Here is an 8,399-nt window from a genome sequence, read left to right as displayed (position 1 = left end):
CTCCCTTCTTCATTATTATTGTGGTAACTACAAAAGGAATAGTCGTTTCTTGTGAAAGGAAAAGAGATATGTAAAGTAAAACCTGACATTCTGTCATCTTCCATCCAACAGTCCCTGACGCACTCCCACTGGTAATACTTTCGTACACATCCTTCTGGACCTTTTTGCTTTGCCACCATAAAGCCACACATTTGCAAGACAGAGCTAATTGTACCCACGTTGAAGAGTCATGGTGAGCATTAAATACGAAAATGGATGTGAAATAATAATACTAATGGCTATCTTTCCTGGTGTCTGATCTGATTTGATTCTGCTAACCTCTACACATGCCTTTCACGTGGGCTGGCCGAGTGTGGGTGTCCAACACATAAATTTCTCTCCTCAGAGGCTTTTCTGCCATTGCCCGTCCCGATCTCAAAAGGCTCTCTTGCTATTTTGTTTGAATTTCCAACAAGCCATGGCCCAGAGACAGAAATCCCTCCCTTCCAGATCTTACAGTCTAGGGCCTGTTGGGGATACACAGGACAGTCTCTAAAGGAAACATTTCAGTTATCAAGGTCAGGAGAACAGGACAATTATTCTGTAACCCAATGAGCTGCTCCCTTCATATCTAATCACAGGGCCTGTCTTCGTGCCTGTCTCCCAGGGAAGAAAACATACCTTTCCTTGTCTCCACTGCATCTGTGATAAGGGTATTTGATGAGTCAGATTGTCTGGACTGCATACAGGACAGGCACTTTTGCAAGTTTACTTGTTCTGCAACTGGGCAAGGGTCTGTTTTATGTTTGGCTGTTTGGGACCCAAAAGAGGCCTGAGAATGTCTGTCCATGGCATCATCTGGCCAGTGTGAGATGAGATGCGGTGGCGAAGGTGGAGAGGAAAAAGAGTTGCATACAATTAAAAACACAACTTAGAGTCTAAGAATGTTAGACTGGTTCAATAGAGCTAAGTGACCCTGGGCAAAGATGGAACTTCTGAGCCTCAGTTTCTTAATCTGTAATGAGGAAGACTAATACCCATTGCATAAGTTTATTATGAAGACTGAATACAATAATAATTGAGAAGAGGTTAGCCTAGTGCCTGGCACATGTGCACAGGGTAATGGCTTGATGAGTGAATGCTTAAAAAAAAAAAAAAAAAGGGAGCGGATGGCAACATTTTTATTCCACGACAGTGATTAATTTTCCTTGAACAGCAGGAAGGGGAAGGAAAGAAACTTGCAGAACGGAAAGCAGAAGCTCTAGTATTTTTCTGAGGTTGTCTGATGAGAAAGGCGGAGTAGAGAGGAAGTAGGGGGTCAAGACTGAACAACCAGGCCCTTTATACAGAAGTGGCCCCATCAGTACCTGCTTCCATGATGCTAAGCTCTCCAGGCATCACCTCCCACTGTAAAAATTGATTCCAAATTTCACTGTCTGTTCAGGGACTCGGATGAGAACTTTGCCCTTCCCCCAGTACCCTCTGTTATTTTCATCAAGTTCTCATTTCCTCTGAATTCCAGGAATCAGATCTTTATCTCTGTCTTCCATGGTTGGGGCCACATTTCAGGTCATCTTATCTGTTTTTTGTTGTTGTTGTTGTTCCTTTGTTTTTAGCATCTCTTAATGCCTTGGATAAGGACTCCCAGTTTTTGCCCTGCTTCTGCAGAACCCTAAGCCCCAGTCTGGGCAGCTTTTCCCTATCTCATTTGACTCCCAAATGGGGAAGATCAGACCCCCAAATTTCAGCCCAGGTTTCCAAACAATGGATGCCAAATGCCCAGGCTTAAAATCAGGCAGACATGGGTGCAAGCCTCGGAATTCTCTTGTCTAGTCTGGGAAAGTCACAGAGACTCTGAGCCTGCTTGTTCATAGAGATATTTAGTATAACAGCACCTATGTTCTCAGGGTTTCTGTGATGATTCAATGGTGTAAGAATAAAACAGCCAAGGAAAACTTTGTAGTTGGAGTACGGCAGCCTTCTGCACATTGGTAGCTATTTTTTCTAGACTGCTTTGCTTCTGACACATAGGCACTGCACAGTTTAACATTTCCAAAACTATAATGCCTGTTAAAATTGATGTGACTGTTTCACAGCCCCTTCTTCCTGTTTGCTCCGGAAATCTGTTCTTAAATCCACAGCATGTCTTATGGTCAGCAAATTGAGAAATATGGACAACTATGGCCAAATATTTGCAAGGTATTCAGCCTTTCTGGAGGAGCAATACTTTTTTGGAAACTTCCTTAGAGTGACCTCCACTCTCTTGACATCCCTTTAGTTCAGGCCATTTTTATTCATTTGATTCACATGGGCACCCAGGGCTCTTTCAGAGGCTGAGCAAATTGGCTAAACGAGCCAGCCTGCAAAATTTAGTGGGAATACTGGGCCTGAGATGGGCCATACCTGGCCAGGCCTCCCACCCACCATCAGGCTCCACTGTCCTCTAAGGAGATGGTGACTGAAGCAGGCATGTAGGGGCGACGGGAGGACGGGCTTTCCAAAGGTGACGGCAAGCCCCTGGGATATGGCTACCAGGGGGCTCTTCGTTTGCAAATTAAGCAGGAGCCTATCCAGGCTTCCCACTGCAAGTTCCAGCGGGAAACGTGAGCTTCCTCGTTCCCTCATTGTGGGACCTGACTGTTGGAATGGCAAAGAAGCGGCGAAAGGTCTGTTTCTTCACTTACTCTTCCGCAGACCCGGGGAGCTAAGACAGATCGGAGAAGCTGCTATGACCTATGATGTGCTATGTACTGTGTTAGACCCTCCGTGTCCATTAGATTGTTAATTTCATGTATTAATTTATTCCACGAGTATTTATTGAGCAACTGCTATGTGCCACGACATGCCACTATTCCAGGACCTGGGGATATGGGAATGAACCAAACTAAGTCCCTGCCCTCATGGAGCTTGTATTCTAGTGGAAGGGACCAAGCTACAACACAAATAACCATATAACAGGACAGAAGGTGATAAGTGTATGAAGCAAAATAAAGCCAGTTAGGAGAAAATGGAATTGGGTAGGTGTGTGAGAGAGAGTTGAAACTACTACTATTTTTGTTAGAAGAATATTTATACTCTACTACTAATAACACCATCATCTATTGATTATAAACATTTTAATCATAAAAATCAACTGAGAAGATTTATATTCTTGCAATGAAAGCATCATCGAGCCATTAATAGGTGCAGCACACTTACTAAACTCTTAAATGCATGCTATAATTGAATCCACCCATTTTAAAGATGTGGAAACTGAGGCTGGGCTTGGTTAAGTGGCTTTCTCCAATTCATAAGACTGAGTGGTGAATCTGGGTTTCACAACCTGTTCTGTCTGACTCTAGAAACTCTGCTTTAACCACGCTGCTATAACAGCCCGAAGTGGGCAGTGTTTTATTCATATAGATGAAGAAGCTGAAGGTCAGAGAGATCTTAAACCAATAAGGGCAGAATTAAAATCCAGAGCTATTGTACTCCAAAGCCCAAGTTATTTCCTCTCTCCCACAGCCCTTCTCATTAATTAGGAGAACCTTAAGGGACCAAGATAGAAGGTCTCAGTGAAACTTTCCAGTAGGACCCGGAAATGCACGCTCGGTGTTTCGCAATTGCCCGCTCCTGGGAGGGTCTCTGTTGACCGGCGAGGCCTGCGGTGGCCCTAGGAACAGCACCTGCTGTTCTAAATATCGTGTGTGAATCCTGGTCCTTGCAAGGTAGACTGGTTCATGCCTATGACTGAGAATCAGTTGTTAATTTCACCAACATGTATAATCTTCATATGCAAAACATGGGCTTTATTTTGGTGAAAACAGAGTGAAACTCAACCCTCAGCGCGTGGGCGCGTGTCACAACGTGACTCACCCCATCTCGAGCTTTTTCCACCTCCTGATTTGATGATGGAGATGGCTTTGAAGTTGCTGGTGACCTTACTTAGCAAATGACCGAAACGGTGAAGATTGTACTGACAAGCTCACCGCATTCCGTTTCCAGAGAACTTTGAGCCTGTGCAATGTTCTAGATGCATCTCTCCACAAAGCCAAGTTCACCCATAAATGGAGGAGGCAGCTGCCCACACAGCCTGTTCTTCGGGACACTGGCTAAGCCTTCCTGCTGCCCCAGGCTGCCTCCTCCCCGACACACAAACACCTGCTCCAGTGCCAACGACTGCGCCATTCATGACACAATTTTCATTTCTCCAAGCCTCAGTTTCCTCTTCCGCTAAATGGGACAAATTATACCTTCTTTGAGTTGCTAAAGCATCTTCTTTCAGAATGCCATTGTCCCAAAGACCACCGGAAGCTGCCATCATTCACTCCTACCTAAGTTTCAGGCCACTTTTCATCTTAAAGCTTGCCAAGAATTGTGATCAAAGGAAAAAGAAATGTTGGAAAATGAGGCATCGGGGGTCCCAGAGAATATTCAATGGGTATTATAGAGGACCCTGGAGGCAGGGACAGAGGAGAAAGCATTTAATTCATGATATCCTCCCTCTCGAGGCTGGTTGGCAATATCAAGACATTAGACTAAAAGAAGGGGTGAGGTTAGAGAAGACAACATTTGTTGAACAGCAACAACCTGACGGTCACTCGAAATAAGCCGTATCGTGAATTCCCATACTCGCTTTCTAGGGGAGGTTTATAACCCTTATTCAGCAAAAGGGGCAAACTTCTGAGAAATGAAAATGCATCATATCACAGCAAGAAAGGGATGGAGCCAGCAGTCATGCAGCCCTTTATGGGGTCCTGGCATCCTGGATTCCTTCCTTCTTTCTTTTCTCCCCTCCTTCCTTCCTCCCTCTCTCTCTCTCTCTTCCTTTCTTCTCTTCTTTCTTCCTCCCATCTTTACTTTATCTTTCCCTTCCACAAATTCTTATTCATTCCAGGTACAAGAGCTGCAACAGTGAACAAAACCAACACTACTCCTGACCTCCCAGAGGCAATAGCCCAGGGCTGGAGGCAGACACTTGTTTTTCACCTTTCTTATCCATCATCGACCCACATTCCTCATACCTGGGTTGCTGGCATAGCTCTGGGCTCCAAACGACTCATATTTCACTAGACACATGACATTGTCTGCACTTTTTTTCACATGACAGTTTGGCTCAGACTGTACTTTCTACTCCCCGGTTCCATTTAAAGGGAACTTATACTCTGTGAAGTAGCAGTTATTCACTCACTGTTATCTTCCTGTAACACTGGCACCGTGCCATGTAGTTCTCTTCCCGGGGCCTAAGGAAAGTATGCCCCATAATTCATTCATTCACTCATTCATTTATTTATTCTCCGGATACATTTTGAGCACATATAATGTGCCAGAAATCACATTGTTGTAGGTACTGGGGCTATGAAGCTGAGCAGGACAGGCGTCTCTGACTTTTGGAGACCTCAGGCCAGAGAGAAAGATGATAATCAAGTGCTGGCCCACCTGAGTACATCTGTTCCCAGGCTGCACCTATGGCAGGGGCAGGGAGCAGCTCTGCTTGAGAGCACCATCCTTTCATATGCGAAACAATGAAGAGCAAATTGGATATGGGGCATAATCACACTAATCAGGAAGGACTTCCTGGAAGAGGGGAATGCAATCTCTCTCAACCTAGTACAAAAGAACAATTTCTAGAGCACCCACGATCCCCATCCTTTTCAGTTCCTAAAGACGCAAATATGCAGACATGTAGTAGCCCCAAGCCTGCTCCACGGAGAGACAGGATGATTCATCACCTCAGACCTGCACCCCCAGAAAGGAGGCACCAAAACTCCATAACAGGGATGCCATCTACGTCAGGCAATGATCTACTGCTGACAGCCCCTAGCATATCAACACGTCTTCTAGTAAGGAATAATTAAACATGATATTTTGGTTGGATACATCCATTTCATGACTCCTTTTAAAATTATCTGTGTGACATGCTACAGCACTTAACAGTGTTTGCAGCTCTTCCCTGAGTATCAAAGATTGTACCATAGAATACTGTTAAGGCTAGACAAGGCACAGAGAAAGGGCATTTTAGGACATCAGAACACACGGTCTCTGCTGGAAGACACCCTTATTTTACTGAGTCCGAGGCTATGATTTGGAAGAGAAATGCTACAGATGCATTTCTATACATCTCTACAGCAAGCCTGCCTGTCAGAGTCTCCAGACTAGCAATTAATTAACACATGTCCTCAAATCAGAACCATCAGACCTTAGTGAAACTCACAAAGAAAAAAAATGGAGGGACAAAAGTAAAATAACACTTCCGGTGCAACTGTTTCTTTTAGCTAGGGAAATCGGACAATTCACACATATGAAGGAATCATAGATTTTCACTCTCATGAAGTCTGCCTTTCAGAATTCTCTGAATATCCAGGCAGAGAACCTAGGGTCCCGCAGGTGTTGATGCCGAGCTTGGGGGGTCCCCTTGTAATTCTTCTATGTCCAGGCTGAAACTCAGCCAATTACTAAGCTATCGAGAAAGAAACAATGGCTAATTAAGATGAACTTTAAGGGGGGAGAACTTAATTAATTTGATCTTTATCTGAAACTCTTTCTAATTGAAGTAAACTTTAGAAGTTCTATGGATCAATGCCTCACACTATTTGTAAAAAGGTACAAACAGTGCTTCTTTATAAAGCAAAAGGCTGAAAAACTGGATGTTGGCTAGTGTATTAAATTAACGTTGACCTTCAGCCCCTTGTCCATGCATAAATGCTTGTGAAAATGCTCATATATGCACATAAACAGAAAATAACGGTTGTAACAGTTATGAGATAGGTGTAAGGGATCTGAGGCAACAATAATGGATTTTACAACAAACAAGTGAGATCCACATCATAGTCTTTATTATTATTAAAATATCAATTCATCTATTTATCCATTAATTTATTCATTTGTATGTTCATTCCTCCAATAAATAATTACTGAGCAACTATGACACGCTAGGGCCATTTGGGGAGCAGTTAGGTATAGAGTGAAAACGCATCAGGATAATTCTCTGCTCTCCTGGAGTTGATATTCCAATGAGAGAGAGAAACCATGATGGTAAAGAAATAGGGAGGTCACGTCATTTCAGCTAGTGGACGGGATGGAGTGTGGCCGAGTGTGTGGTGGGCCGTGCTTCATCAGGACGATTGAGGTTTTAAGCTGAAGCTTGAATATCAAGAAGATATTTAAAATACAAATCTGCCAGGAGATTCTAAGATATAGCTAAGGGTGATACTTATGGCTTAGTGCAAGGATGTGAATCCAACCAAGCAGGACTGTGTGGCAGACGTAGGAAGTCCAGTGTCAAGGTTTAAGGCAAATGAGGTAAAAAGTGAAATGTGAGGGGGCTGTAGAAGCCAGGTCTAGGAGGGCTTGGTAGACCATGGATTTTATTCAGGTTCGATGGAAGCCATTGAAGAAGTTTCACTGAGCTGTGACCTTGACCTAATTTATATATTTTTTAAAGCACTGGGGAATTTAGGGAAATAAGAGTAAAGGAGAGACATGCTCCTTTCCTGCTAAAATATAAACCAAAAGAGCCACTGAGCCTCCTGAAAAGGAATGAATGTCGTGTTTGGGGTGGGGGTGTTTTGTTTATATATGTAAAGGTGTTACCGAGTGTTTCTAAGAAAGGTATAGGAATAACTGGCCACTTTGTAGGTCCCCAGGAAAAGCGAACAAGTGACTCTAGATTCGGTCCAGGAAGACAATTTATTTTTCTGGATCATGCTTGAGATTCAAGGAGAACAAGAGATTTGCTGCAGAGAAAGGCAATAGAGAGTAGCCCAAGAATTCTTTGCAAAATATCAAAAGAAAGCAAACAAAAATATATTAGGTATCTCCTATGAGCCAGAGGTTTTGCTGGGTACCAGGAATAATATGATGAGCAGAAAGAGAACTTTTTATTTTTTAGAGGAGCCAGATGAAGAATCACACAAATAAATGTAAAATTGCACAGGTCAAAAAAAGTGGGTACCAAACTTATGAGTATCTTGGGGGGCTTGATCTAGCCAGATTCAAGGTCATGACTGGAGGTGTGCATACCATGGAAGGAAGTAGAAGGAACATGGTCTCACCACCTGCTCACAGGACTCCCAAAGCCCCTTAAGGAGTTCCAGTGTTGACTTAAGTAGGGTTTTGGAGTGCTGGTGACTTGATCAGATCCACATGTCATAAAGGGCAGTCTGGCCCAAGGATACAATCAGGGCAGTCTGGCCCAGGGCAATACCAAATGGCTGCAAGGAGAACCATCCAGAGGCCACTAGAGATGCCCCAGGGGACACCAGGGAACCTTGGCTTTATCAGGGAGTGGGGTTAGAGGATACAGTTGGAATTATGTGTTTTAAAAATATATATACCGATGTTTTCTACTCAAATATGTGCCACTTACGAAAAGGAAGGAAGGAAGGAAGGAAGGAAGGAAGGCAGGAAGAGAGCGAGAGAGAGAAACAAAAAAAAAAAAC

Source organism: Pteropus alecto, unplaced genomic scaffold (genome assembly GCF_000325575.1).
Source record: "Pteropus alecto unplaced genomic scaffold, ASM32557v1 scaffold42, whole genome shotgun sequence".
NCBI classification, from domain to species: domain Eukaryota; kingdom Metazoa; phylum Chordata; class Mammalia; order Chiroptera; family Pteropodidae; genus Pteropus; species Pteropus alecto.
This window is presented reverse-complemented; position numbering follows the sequence as displayed.